The 12427-nt window shown below is 41.1% G+C and overlaps 1 protein-coding gene across 1 annotated transcript in view; it reads left to right on the top strand.

The window, feature by feature from the left end:
* The window catches only part of TMEM168 (transmembrane protein 168), a 104644-nt gene that overhangs the window by 61481 nt on the left and 30736 nt on the right, over positions 1 to 12427 (top strand). The gene's annotated exons all lie outside the window — the stretch shown is intronic.

The raw sequence follows: 12427 nt of genomic DNA, 5'->3' as shown, positions 1-12427 counted from the left end.
ATGGGGAGAGCAAAGTCGGTGGCCTCGGAAGACATCCGGCAATCTTGCTCGTTGCTTCAAAAAGGTATGCATGATGGTTAAGTTTTTGTCTTGGAACGTGAATGGACTGAACTCACCACAGAAAAGGAAGAAAATATTTACATATTTACAACAATTTAATAATGATATAATTTGTTTATAAGAAACTCATATTAGAACGCAAGATCAAAAATATTTGATAAACTCAAAGTTAGGAATACATTTTATAGCCTCAAATTTGGAAAAAAAGAATGGAGTGGTTATTTATATAAATAAAAGATTGTCAGCTAAAATTATAGAGGCAGATGAAGGTGGTAGGTTTGTAGCAATTGAACTGTGTACTGCATATGGCCAAATTCTTGTGATTGGGATTTATGCTCCTAACCAACAGCAGGATCATTTTTATAAAATTTTATACTAAAAATGCATACTAAAATATTGCAATGGGACTATAGATCAATTTTGATTATGGGAGATTGGAATGGAGTAATTGACTCCAAATTAGACAAAAAAAGTCTGGTGAAGTCAAAGATTAGACTACCACAAACTTTTTTTGAAATGAAAGAAGATTTGGAACTAAAGGATGTTTGGAGAATACATAACTTAAAAGACTTGGATTATACTTTTTTTTCTGATAGACACAGATCTTTTTCAAGGATTGATTTTATTTTAGTATCAAATGATTTACTTGTTAAAACAAAAAGAACTAAAATCTTTCCAAGAACTTTATCTGATCACAGTCCAGTATGGATAGAAATCGAGACTGCAAAAATTGAGAGAAGATCATGGAGACTAAATGAAAATCTGTTTAGATATGAAAAAAATATAATTGAACTCAAGAAGCAGATGAAAGAATTTTTTGATATTAATTTGAACAAGGGTACCCCTATTGAAATTGTGTGGGACGCGAGTAAAGCATATATGAGAGGGGTACTCATTCATATGAACTCTAAATATAAACTGAATAGACAAAAGAAAAGAGCTGAAATTGAAGTAGAAATAAAGAAAAAAGAACAGCTACTTATTAAAAATCCAACAGTTGAAAGAACACATAGTGCTATAAAACTTTTGAAAGACCAATTTCAAATGCTTATGGCGGACCAAGTTGCAACAAATTTACAATATGCAAAGCATAATACATTTTGTAATGCCAATAAACCGGGCAGATGGCTGGCTTATACTTTAAGGAAGAAGCAGAGTATGCGGACCATTGATTGTATTGATATTGGAGGGACAGAAATTTATCAACAAAAATTAATTAAAGAAGTTTTTGTAGATTACTATACTAAATTATATGCTAAAGAAGACATACAGAATGGACTTATAGAAAAATATTTAGAAAATAAAAGAATTACAAAAGTTACTAATCAACAAAAGGAAAGACTGAATCATCCTATAACAGCTGAGGAGATAATTGCAGCAATAAAACAACTGAAAACTGCCAAAGTTCCGGGAACAGATGGCTTGACTGCAGTGTATTATAAAACTTTACAAGCAGAAATGGTGGAACAACTTAGAGACTTATTTTGTAATATACAACGAGGGGGTAAAATACCCCCATCATGGAAAACAGCTTATATCTCTTTGATACCAAAAGAGCAAGCAGGTCCTAAAAAACCGGAAAATTATAGGCCAATATCTCTTCTGAATAATGACTACAAAATTTATGCAAAAGTATTAGCCAACAGGTTGATGCCAGTAATTAAAGAGGTGATTCATGATGACCAAGCGGGATTTATAGAGGGTAGATACATGAAGGACAATGAAAGGCAAGTGATAGATTTATTGGAATATCTTGAGAAGAATAAACAGATCCCTGCAGTGCTGGCTTTTTTGGATGCGGAGAAAGCCTTTGATAGAGTGGATTGGAATTTTCTATTAAAGACTTTGGAAAAAATGGATTTTGGGGATCAATTTATACTGGCGGTTTCAGCAATTTACCAAGAGCAAAAGGCACAGATTATCATTAATGGAAGTTTGACAACAGACTTTAAAATTGAAAAAGGTACAAGACAAGGTTGTCCGTTATCCCCTTTGTTATTTATTTTAACATTAGAAGTCTTGTTGAACACAATAAGGGATTCGACCAGCTTGAAAGGTATAGTGATAAGGCAAGAAGATTACAGAATAAGGGCATTTGCAGATGATCTGGTTGTTACCCTAACGCAGCCGGTGGAATCAATAATCCTGATGAAAGACATTATAAAAGATTATGGTATAGTATCAGGATTTAGACTGAACCAGAAAAAAACTAAACTGATAGTCAAAAATATGACACAAGATTGAAAACATGAACTTGAAAAGGGGGCAGGTTTTGAGATTGTTTCAAAGGTTAAATACCTAGGAGTTCAGGTTGCAGAATCTAACATGAAACTGATTCAAAATAATTATGAGGTGTTGTGGCGAGAGGTACAAAAAGATATGGAGACATGGAAAAAACTGCAGCTTTCTTTACTTGAAAGAATAGCAGCAGTGAAGATGAACATTTTGCCAAGATTTCTTTTTTTGTTCCAAATGATTCCGGTGCTTAAAAGTGATAAACAACTGAAAGAGTGGCAAACTGGAGTGAATAAGTTTGTCTGGAACGAGAAAAAACCGAGAATTAAATTGAAAATTATGCAAGATGTTCCGGAAAGGGGAGGTCTCAAACTTCCAAACCTACAGTTATATTATGAAGCAGCAGCTTTGACTCAAGCAAGCGATTGGTTTGGAAGGAAAAAGACTGGAATATTGAATATAGAAAGTTTTGATCTCGAATTTGGTTGGCACGCTTACTTGTTTTATGAAAACAAAGTGGATAAAGTATTTAAAAGTCATATACTTAGAGATTCTCTGATGAGAGTATGGAAGAAGCACCGAATCAAATGGGATTATAAAATACCGTTGTGGCTGGATCTTGGTCATATTATTTGGAATACAAATATAATGTCACTCGGGGGGTTTTTATATAAAGAGGTTCTTTTTACAGATGTGGGCAGATGGCAACTGAAGACATTAGAGACACTGTTGGGCGAAGGGATTAATTTAACTTGGTTACAATACAATCAACTTCAACTGAGATGGAAAGAGGACCAAAAAACTGGTATTATGTTGCATGAGGAAGAGTTGGTTAGACATATAAAAGAGAAAGGTCCAATGCATATCAAAAGGCTATATAATGTTTTGTTAGAAAGGGACTCAGAAACTGAATTGGTTAAAGATTGCATGATTAAATGGGCACAGAATTTTGCAGAACCAGTAATGTTGGAAACATGGGAGAAAATATGGGTTCAGAATGTTAAATTTACGCAATCGCAGAATTTGAGGGAAAATTTTTATAAGATGTTTTACAGATGGCATTTAGATCCCAAGAAATTATCCTGTATGTATCCTAATGTTCAGCCAAAATGCTGGAGATGTGATTGTTTAGATGCTACATATTATCATGTTTGGTGGAATTGTAAGAAAGTTAAGGCTTTTTGGATAAAAATATGGTGGGTTATGCAGAATATTTTGAAGAAAAAAATTCCATTTTCTCCACAATTGTTTTTATTGGGTATAGTAAAGGGTTTTACACAGGATGAAATTAAGTTGATATTGTACATGATAACTGCAACGAGATTATTGATAGGTAAATATTGGAAAAATGAAGCTTTACCCACTATCGAAGAATGGACTTTGAAGATGGCCAGTTTTGCCGAGATGGCGAAGATTTCAGCATATTTAAAAGATCGCTCACAAGAGACTTATGAATGGGAATGGAAAAAATGGATAGATTATGTGCAGAACAAATATCAAGTTAGAAAGTACCAAATAGTTTTTCATTGAAAGTATTATATAAAAATAGAAATGTATGAAAACTGTGAAGATAAAAAAATTTTTAAGGGGGTCTGAGGGGTTCAAGTTTTATAAAAAGGGGATTTTGATGGGGTTGTGGACTTGTGGAAGTCAGGGGGGAGGGTTAGGGGGGGTTAGGGTGGGGTGTGGGGGCTGGGATGGGGGGGGAAAATGGGGTGAAAATGTAATTGTAAAACTTTTGCAATAAAAAAAAAAAAGAAGAGGGTCAAGCGACTTCCCAAATAATTTATCTGCAGAATATGGAGCTGCAGCTAAGCACCAATTGGCCTTAAGATCAGTAGGCCATTGGCAAAGCCAGAGCATTCTGCGAGCAGAAATTGTAGAGGCTAAGGCTCTGGATGCAAATTTGGCCGAATTCAAGGTTGCATCAGCTGAAAATTGAGTGGCAGCAATGATTTTATTAATATCCTGATGGAGGCGAACCTCACTGGGGGGCACCCTTGCCTGTAGCTGTTGAAGCCAAAGGATGGTAGTTCTGTTAAAAAATGAGGCTGATGAAGCTGATTGAATTGCCCATGCTGCAGCCTGATGGTTCTTTTTAAAAATAAATTCCAATTTTTTGTCCTCGGGCCGTAGACCTTCAGAGTTATCCCCTGCCACATATGAAGATGAAGAGGAAAGGGCTGCTACAGGGCTATCCACTGGGGGAACTTGTAAGAGTTGAGCAAACTTTGGAGCAACTGCATAATATTTCTTATCTGAACCATGTGCAGAGGCCATGGTTGCAGGCCCAGCCCATTGTTTCTTTACCACGTCTATGAACAGCTGTGGAGTTGGAACATAACACTGCTCGGGGGGGGGGTGTCAGAAAAAAGTCCCTGTAATCCACCCTGCTGGGCTTCCTGCATCTCTTTAGGATATTCATCTTCCTTTAAGACGGCCATTAAGTGAGCCTTATGCAATAAAGACTTGAATTTATTAGGGGGAAATAAACCTGTAAAGGCAGGTTGATCTTGAATTACCCCTTCATCATCAGATAGATTAGAATGACACTTTTCCTCAAACACAAAGGCTTCACTAGCTCTGGAGGCTGCAGGAGAATGAGAGCCAGTAAGGCTGACTGCAGGGGAATCTCTAATTTGAGCAGATCGCTCTGAAATAACAGAGCCAGAGTGGTGACCATGAATGGTAGCTGCCACTCGAGAAGCAATGGCTTGATCAATCAGAATCCTCAATCCTTCTGGCATATTTTTAAAAGGATCTTCAGGAGTTTGCACAGTCATGGGGGATTCCCTTGTAGAGGCAACTGCTGCCACATGCCCACCAAATTCAGGAGTTGCAGGAGTTATTAATTGGCTTGCAAAAAGGTTTTGTAAGGTGCTTTGTTCTTGTTGAAGAACAGTTCCCTCTCCCTCTGATGACCAAGCCTGGCTAATGGCCGAAATGGGAAGAGGAGGGGTAGATGGGGGAAGAGAAGCCTCCTTACTGGGCACAGTTGCAGAAACCTCACTAATTTGTTTCTCTAAGGTTTTATGCCTCCTTGCTAAATCCTTTTCCTCTGCTTTGGAAAGGTGCTTGCTTTGGAAGTTGATTTCTTTCCTGTGGACATAGTATTACCCTCCCCTTGGGAAGAACGATCCGCCATCTTTGGTATACTTACTGTGACCAAGATGTCGACTGGAGAAGATTTAGTTTCACTTTCGCCACGTGGATTGATAACAAGATGGCGACGACTCTGGCATTAAGCGCAATGGCTGCCAGGTCACACGTGAGCAGGATCAACTCTGCTCCAGAGGTGACTGTCTAGGAAATCCTAGAAACGGACCTCTTCAGCGCCTCTACAGCCACAATCCCAAAAACCGCTGGCTGGAAATGCCACAGGGAGAGGGCAAGGAAGAAACTTGCCACTCTCCTTAAATCTTGTTGGTGATAAGAGGGGAAGGAAAATTGCTTCCAAGCCTCTGCTGCAGCCTCATTGGTGGCAAAGCGGCAAAACTGTGTTTAAAAATGCCGCGGCGCTTCAAAGAGCCGCCCTACAGCTGATCGGCGGTGCTGGGAGCTGTATTTAGTGATCCTGGGTTAACACCAGGAAATCACTTTAAATTGTTGGTGGTATAGTGATCTGAGCCCTCTTGTAATCGTTGGTGGAATAGTGTTGAAAAAACCCCACCAAAACAAAAAGGGAAGAAAAAGAAAAATTTCCCTTTAAAATGGGGCTTCCAAAATAGCCGCTGCCAGGAGTGAAGCAAGCCTGGGAGACCAGGTCGCTCCAGTAATGCAAAGACCGGCAGGCTACAAGAAATAAATAGCCTGGTAGACCGGTACCTTAGAAAAATTTAAAGTAAAAAAAAACAAATTTAAAGATAGAGAAAAATAAGTGGACAAAAAAGCTTACAAATACTATGATATCGAACAGACCTGGGTTGTAGAGCCAAATCTGCAGGAGATGTTTCTCTCAGGCCAACTGAGTCGAAACTGAGCCTGAAAGGGAGGAGCAAGGGGTGTGGTCAAAAATTATGACTCAGCCAGCGTCAGATCCGACTGATACAACCTGTCATCTGGACAATGTCACACCCTGACCAAGGAAATTATAACATATTAAGGAGTTGAAATATCTAGTAAATTATTCATACAGTGTATTAAACCATATATACTGGTTTAATTTTTAATTGAAAGAAACCAATATGATTTCTTTTAGTTAATAATTGAATTAATTAACACAAATTAATAGAGGGTGTGGTTGAGGAAGTAAAATCAGATTTATCTGATAATAACAATTTAAGATAAAGCAAGTCTGTTCTGACTTGCTTGACTGTTCTGATTCAAGATATGTTATGAAAGAAACTTCTGGTGAGCGTCTGTAGTGGCAATAATACATGTTTTAAAAGGGATCTTTGGGTGTCTCTTTTCAGTAGCTGTTGGGAAGGCATTGAATCCAGACAAGGATAAATCCTTCTAAATTTAGGAATCAGCATGTGGCTAAGGAATCTGGCTGTTTGGAGTAGGTGTGCAGAGTAGTTCAAGAAGATGTTTCTAGAGAACACTGATAAATCTGCTTGCAGCTCTAAATCAATTGCCTATTGTTTTAGATCAGCTCCTGCGCCTTCATAGCCCATCAAAGTGATGGTTGGCCATTAAAAACCATACAGTTATCAGTTTTGTATGTATTCCCCGGTATGTATGTATTCCCCGGTATCAGGAACACTGAAAACTATTGGTCATCATTAAAGGGGCCAAGCCAGCTGGAAAAAAAGGAGTGTTTAAGCCAATAGAGAAAATAAAGATCCAGCAGAGGTTTCTATTTTAAGTAGGCCAGCTTCATAGCATAGCAGCATGTTCCAAATGCAGAAAAATACTTGAAAAATGATCTCAAGAACTTGAACTCTTTCAAGGGAAAGGAATGACCTATTAGGGCATTTGTTCTTTCATTTTAGCTTACTGTGTTGGGTAAACCCCTCCTTTATGACTTCTTCAGCCAATCATGGATTTTAATTCTGTAGTTTAGTCAGTACAATGTGCAAGCCTGGCAAATTTGTGTATCCACATACCAGTATTAATTTAATAATTTACAAGATTCAAAACAAATTCAACATAATGTTAGGCTGTTCCTAAAAGAGGAAATGTTTTAAAAGAGGAACATGAAGTGTTGTTAGATTTCTTTTGGAAAGTATTCTTACTCTAAAATTGCAACATGTGTAACAAGTGGTTGTTCCTCAGACAACAGCAGCCTCTGTGTCTGCTTCTGTTGCTTACATCGCCTAAATTTAATGTTGGTAATTTAAGGTTCTTATCCCTGCCCTGTGTCTTGCTTATGCATTTAAACTGCACATATTACTGTTTGTGCCTAAGAACTTTGTTGAACGTCTTATATGTTCATCCAAAAGAGGGGAAAATATCCTAAATATTCCAAGTATAATACAATATTATGGTCTATAGGTAGATGGGTTATATAAAATAATGTTTTCAGTATATTGGAATCTTTTTATTTTTATTTTGTCATGCAGTATATGAATTAGTTTTTGTATATGATTATAATAAAAAATATAAAAACATTGATTAAAAACTAGAACTGCTAAAAATATGTTCCATTAACGTCAATGAATGTTATTTTACTTCCAATTTCATTTTGGGAGAGAAACTGAGTCATTATGTTAGAATGTCTTACAGATTTGTGGACCGCCCTGCATTTCCTGAGAACCTGTAGTATTTTTCCCAATGCTGTCATTGTGGACCAACTTTCTGAGATGGGAAACTGTATCATAGAGCAGTGGTGACTTACCCATAAAACTGAGATTGCTGCTGTTCCCTATAATATGTGTTCTGTAAGTTTTTCAGGGATTTCTCTTAGGGCTACTTAACATCATTCCCAACAATTGTTAAAACTCATTCACAACTTGAGTGTACTGTATTTTCTTTCATTCATACACACATACATACACACACAGTACTTACATACATACACATACAGGTAGTCCTCAATTTAAAACCATTTGTTTAATAATTGATGTTACAATAGTATTGAAAAAGTATGATCGTTTTTCACGCTTATGACCATTGCAGGATCTCCACAGTCATATGATCAGAATTCAGGTGCTTGGCAATTGGCATATATTTATGACAGTTGCACTGTCTCAGGGTCAGGTGATCACCATTTGTAACCTTCACTGGCTTCCAAACAGCAAAGTCAATGGGAGAAACCAGATTCGCTTAATGACTGCAGTGATTCACTGAACATGTATGGCAAAAAAGGTCATAAAATGTGGCACACCTCATTTAACAACTGCCCTGTTTAGCAGGATAAATTTTGGGCTCAATTGTGGTTGTAGGTCAAGGACTCTATGTGTATGTTTGTGTGTAATTGCTATTCGATGGTGCCACAAATAGATAAATAGAAAATAAAGGTGATTGTCAGGTTGCCCTCACCATTGCTTGTGCTGCATCCTACTACAATCCTGAGAGGGAGAGGGGTGGGGAGTAAAGGGAGCCTGTTGTAAAAGAGGAGAGATGGAGGGAAACAAGCATGGACAGGAAACAGAGGTGTGAATCAGTCCTATCTTGTTCACTTCAAGGACTTAAGGGTGTCCAGGACCTGGGAATGGAGCGTTAACTGCTTCTCAAAGTGTCCTGTTCTCAAAACATCCAGCTACCATCCTATTGGGCACTCACAAACTTGTCAAAGGGGGGAGGGCTAAGGGTTTGAAACAATGTAGCAATGTGTGTGGGTTTACATCAGATCTGGGCTTGCTTTCACTGCATCCAGTTGTCTCTAGTAAAAGAGCCTTGTAATATTTTGATGAGAGTCAAGGGTCTTTCTTTCCTAGAGAGCCAGCTGGGCAGGGCTGACATTAGGCCAGATCTGCAAAACCAGTCACCTCTGAGTCACCAAGCTACCATGGGAACCGCACAACCAATGTCTCACCATGAGGAGGCTGACATCCAGGGAGAGGTAGCTGCCAGAACCATGGCCAGGCAGATCCCCCCTGGAGTGGGCAGGAGAGGTAGAAGTTAGAGATGAACAACCAAGATCCAGGTGATCAATGGGCATCATCTGAAAAAAAGAATGGGATTAAGGATTCTCAAGAGTAACCATCACTCGGGGAGGCAGAGGAACCCACAAAAGAGAATTGGGCATGGAGCTCAAAGTAGAACCAGGCCCCAGCAACTCAGACCATGATGGCACACTGATCAAGCAAGCCATGGAAGTATTGAGGGGAGCCATGGACAATCTGCAAGCACAAGAAGCCCTGGCCCGCATGGGCCTGCAGGCTGCTCCAGTGCAGAGAGATCAAGCGGGATAGAGCAATGGCGGCTGCTGCTGTGACAGGGGCCCCCTCCAGGAACCCAAACCAAAGTTCCTGGTTTGAAGCACCAATCAGGTGCTCCAGCGGCCACAGCCCCCCTGCCAGTGGGGCCCAGTCAACCCACATGGCGGAACGGCTGAACCTCAACCCTGGGGGTGAAATTCAACTGAGACCTGGGGGACCTGGCATTTTTCATCACCCACATCTGGACTTACATGCAGCAATATGGGGCTGACATAGCAACCAAAGGGCCAAAGTGAAGTGGTAAAGCTGGCACTAGACAGCGCCACAGCAAAGTGGGGTGTCTGGGGTGCTGGGAGGGAAAATCAGGCAACCATGGCCGAAGACGGGCTATCTGAAGAGAGCCTAATTGCAGCCAGAGTGCAGCCTCCCTGAGACATCAAAGCTGAGATGCCTGCTCCAGGGGCGGAAGCAAGAAAAGATGAGTATTGGTGGGAGTTAATCCCTAAAGCAGCTGAGGTCGAGTTGCCCCACCCCAATACCTGGGAAAAGGGGAAGACCCTGAGCGAGCTGGGAAGAGTGGAATGGAGGTTGGACTGGAAACAAGCCAGGCTCCCAAAGCCTCTGGGGAGTTCAAAAGACCAGGCCACCCTTCCCGATGAGGGGCCGTCATGCGGGCCAAAGGAGAGGGGAGGAGCAGTGGATCCCTTTGAAGTGAGGAGAAGCAAACAGGAGCACAGCCCCCCTTCTCCACCCATCAGAAGGAGGCTGCAACCAGTGTCTTTTCCATGCGGCAGGCAGGCTGCCCAGGGCAGACAAATCCTTCTCTCCCTCCAAACGAGAGCTGAGGAAGAGGGCCAGCTACATCAAATACAAGCATACAGAGGCCAACAGGAGGAGAGAGGAGCAGTGCTGAATGAACTGGCCATCATGGTGGGAGCAGCACGAGCTTCACAGCTGAAAGTCACCTGAAGTAAAAACAGTTCAAAAAGCAAACATTGCTTGAAGCTTGTGGGAGGAAGAAGATCCAGCAACAGCAGTCCCGATGATAGCTTGCGTGCTACAAAACAGCAAAAGGCAAGCATCCGTGGGAGTCTCTCCGTAGCGGCGTCTGGAGTCCTTATCTGCATTCTTCTCCCATCTGCGGCGTTGCAACAAGCTTCCTGCAGGAGCTGTGCATTTAGGCCTAGATCAGACTAGATCTTTTCTCCTCTGCTACCAACTTGTGACGAAATGGGGTTGAGGGGTACCCCGGACCGTGAACCAGCTCATGAGTAAACACACTGAGACTGAAATGATTCTGACAGAGGCGTCTTGTGTAAAAATATAATTTACTTTAAAACATTTAAAAAGCACTATGTCTTTAAGAAAACACATTAAAAACAAAGTCTTATCTGGGTATGTGAAACAAGGCTATCTCCCTAGATCCCTCTCCACAATACCGAAAACAGTTCACAAAAGAATAAAGCTAGCATGAAGGTAAGCAGCTTCGGCGTCGATACATCATCAAGGCCATCATAGTGGGAGCAGCACGAGCTTCACAGCTGAAAGTCACCTGAAGTAAAAACAGTTCAAAAAGCAAACATTGCTTGAAGCTTGTGGGAGGAAGAAGGTCCAGCAACAGCAGTCCCGATGATAGCTTGCGTGCTACAAAACAGCAAAAGGCAAGCATCCGTGGGAGTCTCTCTGTAGCGGCGTCTGGAGTCCTTATCTGCATTCTTCTCCCATCTGCGGCGTTGTAACAAGCTTCCTGCAGGAGCTGTGCATTTAGGCCTAGATCAGACTAGGCCCGGGTAGCAAGCAAAAGGTCCTTGCTTATATAGGGAGTTAACCTGCAATTAACTAGGGCGGGGAAGGCTTGCAGGTAATTGCCAACAGCAGATGGCTTGATTAAAACCATACTGTTTGTGAGTAGGCAGATAGCCACAGCAATCCTGGAAACACTCGTGACAATCCCCTTCTCTGCGGCTATTTGACTGGTTAACAAACATACATTCTACATTGGGTACATATATACATCAATGGTAAGTACATTCACATAGCCATCGACATTTTCCCCAGAAGATAGAGGTGTTGGTCACGGGGCAGCGGTTTGGTAAACACGTCCGCTACCTGTTCCTTGGTTTCACAATACACAGTCTTAATGAAACCTGTTTTCACCAATTGCCTCACATGTTTGTTTTGTATATCAATATGGCGCGATCTCTGGCCTACAGCATCGGCTTCCGATATGTTAATGGCAGCCATGTTATCCTCATAGACTTTTATAGGTTGCATGGGCTGCCTCCATAAGCTTACCAAAAGATCGTCAAACCAAACTAGGTTTTTGGAAGCTTTGGACAAACTTACATACTCAGCTTCCGCTGTGGAAGTTGCAATTAACTTCTGCTTCCCAGAGTACCAATACACGGGGCTACTATTTAGGTATACAATGTACCCCGAGGTACTTTTTCTAGATCTAAGTTCAGAGGAACTTTGATGGGGACTCAGACCAGCTAGCCCTATTCCTTGAATCAGCTGAGATCCACCTAGAATGTTATGGACACCTCTACTCAACCCCCAGAGCCATGGTGAATACCATCGCAGAGGGGCTAGAGGGGGAAGCAAGGGAATGGCTAGCAGCCCTCCACAAGAGGAGAGCCCCCCAACTGCAAGATGTAGATGACTTCCTATGACTGCTAGAGGCCAGATTCGAGGAGGCAGAAGAAGACCTGTATGCAGAGGATGAGCTCAACTATCTAAAGCAGAGGGGCCGTCCCATTAAAGAGCACATCCACGAATTTAGGAGAGTCATTGGGAGGCTATCCCCTTTGCCAGAGCAGTTGCTAGTGCACTTTTTCAGAACAAGCCTGAACAATCAAATTGGCCAG

The sequence above is a fragment of the Pantherophis guttatus genome, chromosome 7 (assembly GCF_059756535.1).
Source record: "Pantherophis guttatus breed Tessera chromosome 7, ASM5975653v1, whole genome shotgun sequence".
In the NCBI taxonomy this organism is placed as follows: Eukaryota; Metazoa; Chordata; class Lepidosauria; order Squamata; family Colubridae; genus Pantherophis; species Pantherophis guttatus.
The sequence above is the reverse complement of the archived record's forward strand: the minus strand, read 5'-3'. Positions and strand labels throughout refer to the sequence as shown.